The 15143-nt window shown below is 48.0% G+C and overlaps 1 protein-coding gene across 2 annotated transcripts in view; it reads left to right on the top strand.

Annotated features, from left to right (window-relative positions):
• Positions 1 to 8126: 8126 nt before the first annotated feature.
• The window catches only part of GLIS2 (GLIS family zinc finger 2), a 155991-nt gene continuing 148974 nt past the window's right edge, over positions 8127 to 15143 (top strand). The window contains exon 1 of one of the 2 annotated variants that reach the window (XM_029576761.1): positions 8127 to 9261. The gene's annotated coding sequence lies outside the window, so the exon portion shown is untranslated. The remainder of the gene's footprint in view (positions 9262 to 15143) is intronic. The other variant, XM_029576762.1, reaches the window with a different exon arrangement.

Raw genomic sequence — 15143 nt, forward strand, 5'->3', positions numbered from 1 at the left:
GATCAGCCAATCGTCCAGGTAGGGATGGACGAGGATTCCCTCCTTCCTGAGGGACGCTGCCACTACTACTATGACCTTGGTAAAGGTCCGCGGCGTGGTGGCTAACCCGAAGGGTAAAGCTCGGAACTGGAAGTGTTGGTCCAGGACCTTGAAGCGTAAATAGCGCTGATGATCCCGATGGATTGGTATATGCAGGTAGGCTTCCGACAGATCTAGGGATGTGAGAAATTCCCCTGGCTGTACTGAATTCTTAACAGACCTCAGAGTTTCCATGCGAAAGCTGGGGACCCGTAGGTATCGGTTGACTGACTTGAGGTCTAGGACGGGCCGGAAAGTGCCCTCCTTCTTGGGCACGATGAAATAAATGGAATAATGCCCAGATTGCATCTCCCTCGCAGGCACTGGGATTATGGCCTTTAGGGACAGGAGCCTCCGCAAAGTAACGTCTAGGGCCTTCCTCTTGATGGGCGAACAAGGAGAGTCCACAAACCTGTCCGGCGGGAGTTGAAGAAAATCCAGGTAATACCCTTCTCGGATGATGGCGAAGACGCACTGATCCGACGTAATCTCGACCCACCTTTGGTAGAAGAGGGATAGCCTGCCCCCTATGGCTGCTACCCCCGGATGGGTCGGCTGATTGTCATTGTGGGGTACGGCCGGGACCCGAACCCGAGCTGGTTCCCCTCTTGTTGCGCCTAGGCCGAAAGGACTGGTTCCTGGTCTGAGAACGAGGTGCTTGGTAGCGAGTCCTGTAAGGATTGAAGCGCTGAGAGGATCTACCCCTGGGTGGCCTAGGAAAGGGGCGCTGGTTCCTCCTTCACCGGTCTTCTGGTAGACGGGGTAATGGAGAGGTGCCCCATTTATTGGCCAGTTTCTCAAGGTCGCTGCCGAACAGGAGGGATCTCTCAAAGGGCATTCTCGTGAGGTGTGTTTTGGAGGAGGAGTCGGCTGACCGCCACTGAGGATGACACTCCTTTGGCTGCCGTACGTACTAAGTCGGAGGCTGCATCAGTGAGGAACGAGTGAGCCGATTCCATTTCTTCTCCCGGGGTGTTGCTCCTAGCCTGTGATAAACAGGAACGTGTCACCATGGTGCAGCAAGTCGCAATTCGTAGGGACATGGCTGCCACCTCAAAGGCTTGTTTCAGAATGGTGTCCATGCGCTGGTCATGTGTATCCTTGAGGGCTGTCCCCCCCTCCACCGGAATGGTGGTGCGCTTCACAATTGCGCTAACTATGGCGTCTACCTGGGGGCACGCCAGCTTCTCCCTGGTTGCCAGGTCTAAGGGGTACATGCCAGCCAAGGCCCGACCCCCTTTGAATGAGGCCTCCGGCATATTCCATTCCAGATCGATTAACTGCTGAGCTACTTGTAGGAGGGGAAAATGGTGAGACGTTTGGTGCAGGCCCTCTAACAGGGGGTTCATTCTAGGTTCTTCAGGGGCATCGTGGCCCACAATAGCCAGCTCTGACAGGCATTGAGAGATCAGGCCTGGAAGATCCCCTTTCAAAAAGAAGCGCCTCATGGTCCAATATGGTTCAACCCCCGAGGGCAGTTCTCCCTCCTTGGGGGACTCGTCGTCTTCCTCAGGGCAGTCTGAATCCCCATCAGTGGGGGTTCCGGGTGGCCATGCCTAGGCCTTGAGGGTCCAGGGGCCGGGTCATCTGGTACGTATGGACCCGCTCGGGAAGCAGCCTGCATTGTGACAAAGGCATGAATCCCCTTGAATAATTCCACCCAGGAGAGCGAAACGGGATCCGGTCTGAGGGGTACCAGGTCCCTTGGGGTCCCCAGCTACTCACTGCTGCCAGCTAGGTCCGGGGTGTTCCCTGAGGAACCGGCAAGTACACTGGGCTGTGACCGGCCCTGGCCTGGAACTCCCAGGGCCTCTTCACATTGGGCACATAGGGAGTCTGCTTCCTCGCTCTGTGTGGCTCTGAGGTTGCATGCCGAGCAGAGGCTCATGCCTGATGCTGGAGGGACCGGCTCCGCTGACGCATGGGCTCTCTTGCACTCCATGTGTGCCTGGGAATGGACGTATCAGCGGGCGCCTAAGAATGTACGCTTAACAATGTGCGCCTAACAACGTGCGCCTAACAACGTGCGCCGAACAATGTGCGTTTAACAATGTGCGCTTAACAACGTGCACCTAACAGCGTGCGCCTAATAGCGTGGAGACAAACCAGGCAGGAAAATGGCGACCTCTGTGGCGGATTGCCACCTAGGCAGACTCTGCGAATCCTCGCTTCCTCGGAGACCAAGTAAAGATGTACGCCTTACCTTGTCTTCGGCGCTTCCCGGTTGCGACCCGGGCGGTCTCCGGCTGCGGGGGGAGAGGGTGAGTACTGTCACCGCCGCGCTCGAGGAAGTGCACCCGCTGCCTCTAGGCCGCGCCCGAACTCGTCTCGATCGGGGGCCAAGTCCACGCCAGGGACCGAGGCTGCCTCTACGCCGCGCCCGAGCCCTTCTCACTTGGGGGCTAGGTCCCTGCCGCGAGCCGGCCACCAGACCGAGGCTCTTACCTCTGAGGGACCCCGGAAATCACCTCGGGAAACTCAACTGGGGGAGGGACCGACTGGTATCACCGCAGGAGTGCGGGGCTCGTCTTCAGGTAGGTTTCTATGAATTTAGTTGTGTAGAATGTGGAAACACGCTCAGCGAGCGTGAGGTAGCTCCAAACTGCTTTTGGAGACGGAAATTACAGAGTTGCTGCACTTCCTGTGGGGGTATATGTACCCGTGCTGACGTCAGATCTGTCTCCAACTGCTAGCACGAGCACACTATACCCACTTGTTTTGAGTCCATCTGCTACACGCTAGGAAATAGTTCATTTTTAGTATTATGATTATGTATTTATTTTATTTCCTGATTTTGTTTGATGTTTGAGGAATGGTGATGGTTCTGATTTTCATTGTTGCACTGCATAGAGTGTCTGGCTTCTTGTGGTTTCCAGTTCAGTTTTTGTCTGTGCTTTTGTATTTCTAGAACTCTATGGTTGCTCTATTCTGTATTTGGTGAGGGTCAGCAAGAGAGGGGCTTCCCAGTCTTTTGCATAGAGTGTCACATGTATGATTTTTTACCCACCGGTGAGAAGTTGTACATGTGCATGCGATGCAAAGAGCTCCTGGCTCTCAGAGAACGAGTCTGATCTCTGGAGGCTAGAGTGGCAGACCTGGAGGAGCTGAGGCAGACAGAGAGGTATATAGATGAGACCTTCAGGGACATAGTAGTCAAGTCCCAACTTCAGACTGGCAGCCCTGGTGCTGCCTTGGAGGAAGAAGGTCTCATGATGGGAGAGCACCAACCAGGTGCAGCAGGAAAGGATCCTGTAGCAAGGACATGCTCTCCAGGTGATGCACTGTCCTTTCGCACTGAGGATATCTCCCCAAGGCCTACTGCCCAGGAGGGAAGGGTTAGGTCGGCCGTCATAGTTGGTGATTCAATTATTAGGAATGTAGATAGCTGGGTGGCTGGTGGGTGTGAGGATCGCCTGGTAACATGCCTACCTGGTGCGAAGGTGGCGGACCTCACGTGTCACCTATATAGGATTTTAGACAGTGCTGGGGAGGAGCCGGCTGTCGTGGTGCATGTGGGCACCAACGACATAGGAAAATGTGGGAGGGAGGTTCTGGAAGCCAAATTTAGACTCTTAGGTAGAAAGCTTAAATCCAGAACCTCCAGGGTAGCATTCTCTGAAATGCTCCCTGTTCCACGTGCAGGTCACCAGAGGCAGGCAGAGCTCCGGAGTCTCAATGCGTGGATGAGACGATGGTGCAAGGAAGAGGGATTCAGTTTTGTTAGGAACTGGGGAACCTTTTGGGGAAGGGGGAGTCTCTTCCGAAGGGATGGGCTCCACCTTAACCAGGGTGGAACCAGACTGCTGGCGCTAACCTTTAAAAAGGAGATAGAGCAGCTTTTAAACTAGAACAAAAGGGAAAGCCGACAGTCGCTCAGCAGCGCATGGTTCGGAGAGAGGTATCTTCAAAGGATACTAATGATGCATTAGAATTAGGGCATCCCAACAGTGAGGTTCCAATAATTAGAAAAGTAGTCCAAGTGCCTATAACTAAAAACTCACCTGAGCTAACAAATTCTAACTTATCCCTATCAATTAAAAAGCAGAATGAAAATACAAACAAAAAACAAACTTTGAAATGTTTGTATGCTAATGCCAGAAGTCTAAGAAGGAAGATGGGAGAATTAGAATGTATAGCAGTGAATGATGACATAGACTTAATTGGCATCTCAGAGACATGGTGGAAAGAGGATAACCAATGGGACAGTGCTATACCGGGGTACAAATTATATTGCAATGACAGAGAGGAGCACCCGGGAGGAGGTGTGGCGCTTTATGTCCGGGATGGCATAGAGTTCAACAGGATAAACATCCTGCGTGAGACTAAATAAAAAATTGAATCTTTATGGGTAGAAATCCCTTGAGTGTCGGGGAAGACTATAGTGATAGGGATATACTACCATCCACCTGGTCAAGATGGTGAGACGAACAGTGAAATGCTAAGAGAAATTAGGGAAGCTAACCAAATTGGTAGTGCAGTAATAATGGGAGACTTCAATTACCCCAATATTGACTGGGTAAATGTATCATCGGGACACGATAGAGAGATAACGTTCCTGGATGGAATAAATGATAGCTTTATGGAGCAATTGGTTCAGGAACCGACGAGAGAGGGAGCAATTTTAGATCTAATTCTCAGTGGAGCACAGAACTTGGTGAGAGAGGTAACGGTGGTGGGGCCGCTTGGCAATAGTGATCATAATATGATCAAATTTGATTTAATGACTGGAAGAGGAACAGTGTGCAAATCCAAGGCTCTCGTGCTAAACGTTCAAAAGGGAAACTTTGATAAAATGAGAAAAATTATTAGAAAAAAACTGAAAGGAGCAGCTACAAAAGTAAAAAATGTCCAAGAGGTGTGGTCATTGTTAAAAAATACCATTCTAGAAGCACAGTCTAGCTGTATTCCACACATTAAGAAAGGTGGAAAGAAGGCAAAACGATTACCGGCATGGTTAAAAGGGGAGGTGAAAGAAGCTATTTTAGCCAAAAGATCTTCATTCAAAAATTGGAAGAAGGATCCAACAGAAGAAAATAGGATAAAGCATAAACGTTGGCAAGTAAAATGTAAGACATTGATAAGACAGGCTAAGAGAGAATTTGAAAAGAAGTTGGCTGTAGAGGCAAAAACTCACAGTAAAAAGTTTTTAAAATATATCCGAAGCAGAAAGCCTGTGAGGGAGTCAGTTGGACCGTTAGATGATCGATGGGTTAAAGGGGCACTTAGAGAAGATAAGGCCATCACAGAAAGATTAAATGATTTCTTTGCTTCGGTGTTTACTGAAGAGGATATTGGGGAGGTACCCGTAATGGAGAAGGTTTTCATGGGTAATGATTCAGATGGACTGAATGAAATCACGGTGAACCTAGAAGATGTGGTAGGCCTGATTGACAAACTGAAGAGTAGTAAATCACCTGGACCAGATGGTATATACCCCAGAGTTCTGAAGGAACTAAAAAATGAAATTTCAGACCTATTAGTAAAAATTTGTAATCTATCATTAAAATCATCCATTGTACCTGAAGACTGGAGGATAGCAAATGTAACCTCAATATTTAAAAAGGGCTCCAGGGGTGATCCGGGAAACTACAGACCGGTTAGCCTGACTTCAGTGCCAGGGAAAATAGTGGAAAGTGTTCTAAACATCAAAATCACAGAACATATAGAAAGACATGGTTTAATGGAACAAAGTCAGCATGGCTTTACCCAGGGCAAGTCTTGCCTCACAAATCTGCTTCACTTTTTTGAAGGAGTTAATAAACATGTGGATAAAGGTGAACCTGTAGATGTAGTATACTTGGATTTTCAGAAGGTGTTTGACAAAGTTCCTCATGAGAGGCTTGTAGGAAAAGTAAAAAGTCATGGGATAGGTGGCGATGTCCTTTCGTGAATTGCAAACTGGCTAAAAGGAAACAGAGAGTAGGATTAAATGGACAATTTTCTCAGTGGACAGCTGGGCTTTTCAATATATTTATAAATGATCTGGAAAGAAATACGACGAGTGAGATAATCAAATTTGCAGATGATACAAAATTGTTCAGAGTAGTTAAATCACAAGCAGATTGTGATAAATTGCAGGAAGACGTTGTGAGACTGGAAAATTGGGCATCCAAATGGCAGATGAAATTTAATGTGGATAAGTGCAAGGTGATGCATATAGGGAAAAATAACCCATGCTATAATTACACAATGTTGGGTTCCATATTAGGTGCTACAACCCAAGAAAGAGATCTAGGTGTCATAGTGGATAACACATTGAAATCGTCGGTACAGTGTGCTGCGGCAGTCAAAAAAGCAAACAGAATGTTGGGAATTATTAGAAAGGGAATGGTGAATAAAACGGAAAATGTCATAATGCCTCTGTATCGCTCCATGGTGAGACCGCACCTTGAATACTGTGTACAATTCTGGTCGCCGCATCTCAAAAAAGATATAATTGCGATGGAGAAGGTACAGAGAAGGGCTACCAAAATGATAAGGGGAATGGAACAGCTTCCCTATGAGGAAAGACTAAAGAGGTTCGGACTTTTCAGCTTGGAGAAGACACGGCTGAGAGGGGATATGATAGAGATGTTTAAAATTATGAGAGGTCTAGAACGGGTAGATGTGAATCGGTTATTTACTCTTTAGGATAGTAGAAAGACTAGAGGGCACTCCATGAAGTTAGCATGGGGCACATTTAAAACTAATCGGAGAAAGTTCTTTTTTACTCAACGCACAATTAAACTCTGGAATTTGTTGCCAGAGGATGTGGTTAGTGCAATTAGTATAGCTGTGTTTTAAAAAGGATTGGATAAGTTCTTGGAGGAGAAGTCCATTACCTGGTATTAAGTTCACTTAGACTTTAGAGAATAGCCACTGCCATTAACAATGGTAACATGGAATAGACTTAGTTTTTGGGTACTTGCCAGGATTGGCCACTGTTTGAAACAGGGTGCTGGGCTTGATGGACCCTTGGTCTGACCCAGTTGGCATTTTCTTATGTTCGTGTTTGAGGTGAGGCATTTTCCTAATAGGAAGTGTATTCGGGCTTTCAGAGGATCAAGCCCACGGGTTCCAAGTGCCTTTTTTGCAGGGATTTCTGGTTGGCATCACAGCAGTGCATGTAAATATAATGTAAGCGATATTTTTACCTCAGAATACTGTACTTTGATATTTTTCATGTAAAATATAAATGCATAACTCAACTGTGTGTGTGGAATGGGGTGTGTGTGTGGGGGGGGATGTTGTGCAAGGCTATAAAGTTCACCTGGGGCACTTAATACCCTTGCACCAGCCATGGAGGAGGGGGGCAGTTTTGAAAGTTTGTATCACTACTGAAGGGAGCTGGGCCTGGGACAGAGAATGAATGAAAGGCGCGGGGGGGGGGGGGGGGTGTAATTGTTCGCTCAGGGCAGCAAAAAAACTAGCACCGGCCCTGTCTCCCTGATACCTCCAACCGGGCCACAAGAGTAATAAAAATCGATCTACAACTAGAGGATGAGAAACGCCTATACTGAAGCCTGCCTGATTTACGACCGGAGGATTAAGAAGTGACTAGATGCCGAGTGCAGGTGGAGGCAGCTGCAGAAACGGCTGAGTTTGTGCAAACACTCAGACCGCCGCTGCCTAGTCTCCTCTCGCGCCACGACTGGGGTCAGCTGCAGGGAGCTTTTTCGCAGAAAGGCCGCAAGCCCTGCCTATAGTAAGAGGGCTGGGGAAAGCGGGGTAGGCGGCTCACAGGCCTTTCCACCAGGAGGTGTGCATTACAAAAGTCCACAGCCCATGCCAGAGAAGGAGGGAGGAAAGGCAGGAAAAAGAACTCCTCCATATCCTTTGGGGGATTTTTGGAGTAGGGGTTTTTTTGTTGTTTGCAATTTAGTCCCTCCCTTCTTTCCCAAGCCAAAACTCCCGCTTCCTGCGGTGCACGGCTTCAGATTGCACCGGGACTTTTGTATTCCTATGACCCGAATCTTGTCTCCTGACGGTGGGGCTGCTTGGCTTATGTCTGCTCTCTCTCCGGCCTGCCTGGTATAAAGGCTGCTCGTGCGTTTTGTTTTGTTTTTTTGCCTTCTTGGGGGCAGGATTCTCTCGCTCCCCTGAGGCAGGAGCTTTTCCATTCCTCTCTCCCTCGGGCAGGGGTTATGCCCTTCTCTCCTATTCCATCCCTGAGACTATTCCTTCCGAGCGCAACATTATTGCCATTTTCCCTGTCGCATCTCTGAGCCCCTTCCTCTCCATAGGGGTATAAGCTGGGCAGCGGTTGTGCCTTTCCCTCCCGCCTCTCTCTCTTACCTCCCTAGGCCAGTGTCTGTGCCTTTCCCTCCACCTGCATCCCTCCCTAGGGCATGGGCTGTGCCTTTGCCTTCCCCCCCCCCCCTTCTCTGTGGCAGGGACCGCGCCTCGCCTTCTCGTTCCACCCTCCCTTCCTGAGACAGGGGCTGCGTCTCCCGTCTCCTCCCCCCCCCCGGTCTCTCCAGGGTCTCTTGGCAGACTGAGGCTGTCCTAGTGCTGCCCTCTAGCAGGGGGAGTTGTGCGCATGTGCCGAAGCCTGGCCGTGGCTCCTCCGAGGGTGAATGATAGGAGCCGCTGAGTCCGAGCGCTGCGGTGGGAGAAAGGCAGCCGCGCCGCTGCAGCCCGGGACCACAGCCCCCCCCCCCCGCTTCATTTCCTGCTTCAGAACCTGGATCACTCCCGATCCCGGGCCTGAGCGTGACACACACCCTCACCCCCACCCTTCACATACTTTGCATTTTAACTTTCCCACCCCCTTTCATCTTTGAGTAGAGGCGGGGGGTGCGATTTTCAGACAGGGAGGAAAAGAATCCCTCCACCGAGGCGTCCACCCAGCGCGATTCTTATCCTCTGAATCCTCGCTCCCCGCCTCCGGACCTGCAGATGTGGCGATCGCAAGGACCTGGGGCGAGTGTCTCTGTGCACGGCGGGTGCAAAACCCCAGCTCCCTCCTGCGGAGAAGAGAATCCCCCCATCCTCGCCGGTGGATGTGACTTGCGTGGCCAGATCGGGAGCCCGCTGGAAACCACCCCTCCCTGCCCTGCCTCAAGAATTTGCAGCCTGCTGTGAAAAATCTCTTGGATTCTACATTTTTTTCCCCTTGCTGCTCTTGGAAACCAAGAATTTTTGCACTAGAAAAAAAATAGACATATCCAGACAAGATCAAGAAGAACCTGCAGGAATTCGGAGGTAAGAGGGAGAGGCAGCGGATTGAGTAAAATGAACCACAGATGTCCTGTATCTGTTTTAGGATAGACTGAGTCTGTGATTCTGGTTTTCCCAGGGAGAATCACTTTCTGGGTGCCAGGGCTGTTGCATCTGTCGCTGCCTTTTCTGCCTTCGAGCATTGCAGTTGCACTTGCCATGTGGATTCCCAGAGGTGCCCTGTCTCCTGGATCCCTATCCGGTGGCTTTTGTGGCCTTTCATATAGAATTAAACACTAAAAACTGGTAAGGTTTTCGATGCTTGTTAGGGATGTAGTGATAATCCTAAATTGCAGACTATTGCTTTATTTAAAAAAAAATATGCATAATTTTGGCAGGACCAAGAAGTCAGTAAGATGCTTGGAAAGCTCACCGAGTGGCAGGGAATTTGAAAGCACACCAGAACTGTAAGATTTTTATAGGGGGAAGGGAAGGGAAGGGTTGGGCCTTATTTCAGGATTTCCCACAGAATAAAAGAACAGATGAATAAGAACTTGGCATTCGGGATTCTGTCATGGCTTTGGTAGCGTCTGGGTACCTTGATACGTTGATTAGAAGAGTTTTCCGCCAAGCCTACCTGTTTCTCTTATCTCCTGAGACAAGAAGAGACATTTCACTCAGCACACCTAGAACCCTCCACCCCTCCTCCACTCTAGTCTGGGCCACTTACTCGCCCACACCTTCTGGTCTGTGCCACTCTGGCTCCACCCTTCTGTCTGTGCCCCACACTGTCACACTTTAGAGTTTGTGCTACACTCTCTCCTATCCCTTAGTCTGTGCCATTCTTGCAACCTCATGTGAGTTTAAATTGAGGGAGAATTTATCCCATCCTGTCTTTTTTTTTTTAATTTATTATTATGGGCTCCTCACATTGGAATTCCTCATCCTCTGCTAGAATATTCAGAAACTGTATTGGCCTAGACAGAGGGTTGTATGTTATCCCAAATAGCATCAGCAGAGCAGTTAAAAAAAACCCCAAGAGCTTCTGGAGGCCCAATTCAATCCCTTCGTAAAGTTTACACCCCTCTGGGTGATGACTGCGCTTCCTACAGTTTAATCCCGACTGACAGGGATTTAGGGAAGGCCACTTGCCTTACCTCCATACTATCCACGCTCAAAGCCCATTTATTCTTCATACATAGTTCTTGTTCTGCTCTCTCTGTTCCCTCCTTTCCTTATTCCTTGGCTTCATTGCTCCATAATTCATTACTGCATGATGTGTAGACAATGAATGCAAGGTGTGCTGGGTGAAAAAAAAAACCCAACCAAACCCTAAAGAAATACTAATTTAATTGCTAAAATATGACAGTGCCATAAACAGGGGCTTTGAACCAGTTAGCAGATGGGCGAGTTCGGGATTGGAAAAGATTTATTTATGGGCTGCAAACAACAAAGAAAATAACTGTGGTAAGGAAAAATAATTTTCTAGAGTGGCTTTTTAGATAAAAGAGCAGAGCTTGCCCAGCCCTCTCTGCCTGGCAGCCATGCTGGCTACGAGCATAGTTCTACCAGCCACAACTGAATGAAATCAGGTCTAATGGGGCCAATCTTGCTGGTGGTTTTTTTTTTGTTGGCCCTGGAGGGGCAGTTTCCAACCCTACGAAGGTCAGTTAAAAGGAAGTCTGGTTGGGTGGCTGCTTGTGAGTAAAGTAGTTCTGATTACAGTGATTTTGCTGACAGATGGTGCCAACTGGGGGGGGGGGGGGTCGGGTCTTGCTCTCCTACACCACAGTCTGTATTTTATGAACGGGTCTTACCTTCTATGATATTCTGACCACTCATGGAGAAGGAACTTTTCAAGATCTGCCAGAGTTGCTGTTATTTCAATTGCTTAGTGTTTTTATGGAAATCACTCACTCTTTTAAAAAGGGAGGCTACACCAGTACAGGCAGAGATTTTTCTAAGCTTAATGAGAGTTCTTTCCATGACTATAGGATTATTATCCCTGCTCTTGCTAAAGGTACTTGGGGACCTTGAATTGCTAAATACTTGGGAGGCCTGTGAGGTGAGCTTGGGAATTCCCTGAGATGTGCCTGCTCTTGTTCTTGGGAGGTCTGCGAGGAGTGCATGGAGTCTGCGTGCTGTATACCTGGAAAGCTATGTATGAAGTGCATGTGTGTTCAGTATGCTTAGGAGGCCTGCGAGTTGCACATGCAGTGTGCTTGGAAGGCTGTGAGGCGTGCTGTGTTTAGAGACACCCCTCCTCCTCACACTTAGCAGTGGCTCATGAGGTCCCATTCTGGTTTATGATTCACTTCTCTGGCTCTTGACTTACTCTTTCAGTGACTGGAGTGAGGTGAAGGTGTTGGTGGGGGCGAGGTGCATAAGGAGTTTCTAGCTTCATGATGGTGGAAGATGAATGTTGGCTCTTGAGGGAGGAGAATGCTGCACTCATTGGGCAGGATCCAGTCATTGAGAATGAGCCTACAGTGGGGATGGAGCTGTTCAGTTCAGCCTCTTCCATTTCTTGGCTTTGCCTCCTGTTTCTAAAATGCTATGGCAGAGACTGTTTGTGAAAGCTCCTCAGAATGGACATCATCTCTCGGCAAGTGAACAGAAGGCAATAACTGGCCCAAATCTTTTCCCAGCTACAATTATCCACACTGCAGAGGTATGGACTGCAGTGATACCATCCTTGGGTCACTGCTGCAGACCTCCATATTGATATTTTTTAGTGGCAGAACTTGCTTGCCCTGTTCCCAGTCTCATTTTCTGCCCTGGGACCTTGTTTGTGTAGCATGTTTGCCTTCACAAAGATTTACCAGTTCACTCACCCAATAACCCGTCACTGCGCTACTAGGCAAGTCAGCTAGTACTGCTTGCCCACAGCACAATTCCTAGTCCTTTGATTGCTCACATACGTATTGTAAATTGTGCCAGTGTTATTGGCAGTCTTGTTATGCCCTTCCCTATGCCATTCATGTGCATGACTTTCACAGCCATCTCCCACCCCCATTCATCTCCTGAAACTTCCTCTGGACTTAGCAGCTTGGGAACCTGTGATGGGGTGTGGGCAGGATTCTCCTCAGGTTAGTCATTGATGTAGTCCCCAGCATCTCAAAAGAAGCCTGGCACCATTGGCTGGAGGATCCCTGGGACCATCTCTTCTTCCTCGTTTTGCTGCCTATATTCCCACATGCGCCATACTAGCTCTAGTTAGGGTAGTTATTCTTCTAACCCAGTCCACAATGAATATACATGAGATGTATTTGCATATGCTGCTTCCATTGCATGCAAATAACCTGAAAGCCAGACCAGATTGTGGCACTTAAGGAACGGAGTTCCTACCCTTGTTCTAACCAGTTATAAGGCACCTTACGTGCAGCATGTATATACGTGTTTTTGCATGTATGGTTAGATATTTGTGGCCCTGTGTGCGCGCTCACTCTGTAATTGAAATACAGGGAGTCTGAAGGGATAAATGCACTTAGTGATTCGAGGGGGACCTCCAGTACTTCCTTTTTATATCCAATAAGAAAATACCCAAACTGCTGAAATATTCGCCTCGATTTTCTGCCATTCTGATCACATGGCGTACACCTGCTCCCTGCCAGCAGCTCACCTGTGTGAGGGTGGGGCGCTGCTTGTATTGATTGTTTGGCATGCCTGTTGCAAGGCATGCTGGGATTTGCAGTCCTCCTTTTCCAGAATTGTAGTAAAAGTAACTAGTTATACTTTCTAATTGCTGTCATAAAAGTGTAATTAATTACAGGTTAGCATGCGATGGGCTCAGCCAAGAGAGCTGCTGCTTTAGCTCCTTGGTAGATTCCCCCTGCAAAGAGGATCCTGAAGGTCACAGCCAGGAAAATGGTGAGGTACTGCAGATTGTTGTACTGGGGAAAATAAATCAGGGGCAGGGGTGGGGGGCAAAAAAAGCAAATGGGGACATGAAAATACAGAGAGGGTGAATCATTTGTGTATTAACATTTGATTACCCTCTTTTCCAATATGTGGCTAAAGCAATACACCCAAAATATAATTCAAAAGCCATTGCATACATAAGAAAAGACATTTAAAATGTGAAGAATATACAACATTTCTTAAAATAACTGTCTGTAACCAAATAGCATATACCTAAAGTATCTTATTTGGAAGTGCGGCCAATTAAATCATATTAGAGCCCTATAATATAGCCCATCCGGACTGCCCAATCATTTCCATCCACTGCTAGGGATGCATCCCGCCTCATAGGAACTTGACTGCTTGTCGGATATAGCTCCTTATTCAAGTCAGATTTTGTAATCTCCCTCTATCATTTCAGGTAGATGAAGCTACGAGTTTCTGTAGCCAGTCCCTGCCATGTGTTGTCACCAAGCTTTGCAGCAGTATCGACTAGCTAGCTACCAAAACCAGAGGCTATTGCCACATCCAGCTGCCTAGATCTCCATGGCCTTGCTGGCCCATTCTTGGCCACTGCCATCCTGCCAACATCAACTTGGTTGGTTTCTAGGCAGTTGCAACCCGCTGGTTCCCAGATGTTACTGGGTCCTGTCACTTCTTTTCTCCTTATCACTACTTCCCTGGCCTCTGCTCTAGAAGCTGAATTGTTAGTAATGCTACAACCTCCCATTCCTGTTCTTAGCCCTGTCTTCTGTACCTGTCCCAAGTGTGCTTGGATTCTGTCACGGTGCTGGTTTCCACACCATCTGCTAGCAGGTTATTCCAGGCAGCTGTCACCTTAGAAAAGACATTTTTTTTTTTCACGTTTTCCTCTGAACCTCTGTCCAGCTTTGTACCGTGACCCCTTGCCCTCGAAATTCCTTTCTTATGGAAAATGTCATCTTCCTGTGATTTATTGAAGGCGGTCTACTATTTCAATGTTTCCATCATATCCCCAGGGCTGGAAAAAACCAAGGTTCCAGGTCGCCTAAAATTTGGTGCTGGTTGGAGGAGCTGCAGGTTACAGGTCACAGAAGAAGAGAGAGGAGAGAGCGGCCTGAGGGGAGGGAAAAATGTGTCAAAAACAAAGAAAATAAGTAGAAAAGAAATTTGAAAATCTCTAAGAGTAAAGAAAGCAAACAAACAAACAAAGCTGTAAAGAATTTTCCCCCTCACGCCTAAGAAGTTTGGCTGAAGCTCAAGTTGTCTATAAACTTTTCCATCCCTGCCTATCCCTACTCTCGGCCCTTCTTTTCTCTGGTGAGCACGTTTTAAGTGTGTTAAGCCTTTCTTTGTCTGGCTTTTGCTGCAGTTCATGTATTATTATTTTGATAGCCCTCTTCAGAAATGCTCTCACCCTCTCGACGTCCTGCTGAAGATCCAGCCTCCAGACGTGAACACTGCATTCCAGATGGGGTCTCATTTATGACCTCTGCCAGGAACAATATTATCCCCTTTCTCCTGCTGATGAGGCTAAGGCAACCGAGCAGAGCGTTTGATCGCCCAGTTGCTTTATTACATTGACCTGTTACTTTCAGGTCATCTGAGATCTCTTTCTCGTAGAACGGTTGCCACTCTCTGGTCCTTCTAAATTATATGTGCCTAGTCGATTCTTGCATCCCAATTGGATAAGTTTATGCTTTTTACCACTGAAACTCTTTTTTGCCTTTGTCTGCTCTGTTACAGTTTTGTATCAGCAGCAGACAGACATATTTCCCCAAATCCCTCTGTAGCAGTCTGTTGTCTATGCTGTGTCCTGCCACTCAACCAGGTCCTCACCCAGTTTACAACCTTTTATCCTACTCCTGTACCATCCAGCTCGCTTACTAGTCTCCTGTGTGGAAGAGGGTCAAAAAGCCTTCCTGAAGTCCAGCTAGGCAATTTCTACTGCACCTCCACAATCCACCACTTTTCTCCCATCATTAAAGGACTCAAATCGATTCTGGCTGATAGGCTCTTCCTGCCATGAAACCAGGTTGTCTGGTGTC

Source organism: Rhinatrema bivittatum, chromosome 14 (genome assembly GCF_901001135.1).
Source record: "Rhinatrema bivittatum chromosome 14, aRhiBiv1.1, whole genome shotgun sequence".
Taxonomy (NCBI): domain Eukaryota; kingdom Metazoa; phylum Chordata; class Amphibia; order Gymnophiona; family Rhinatrematidae; genus Rhinatrema; species Rhinatrema bivittatum.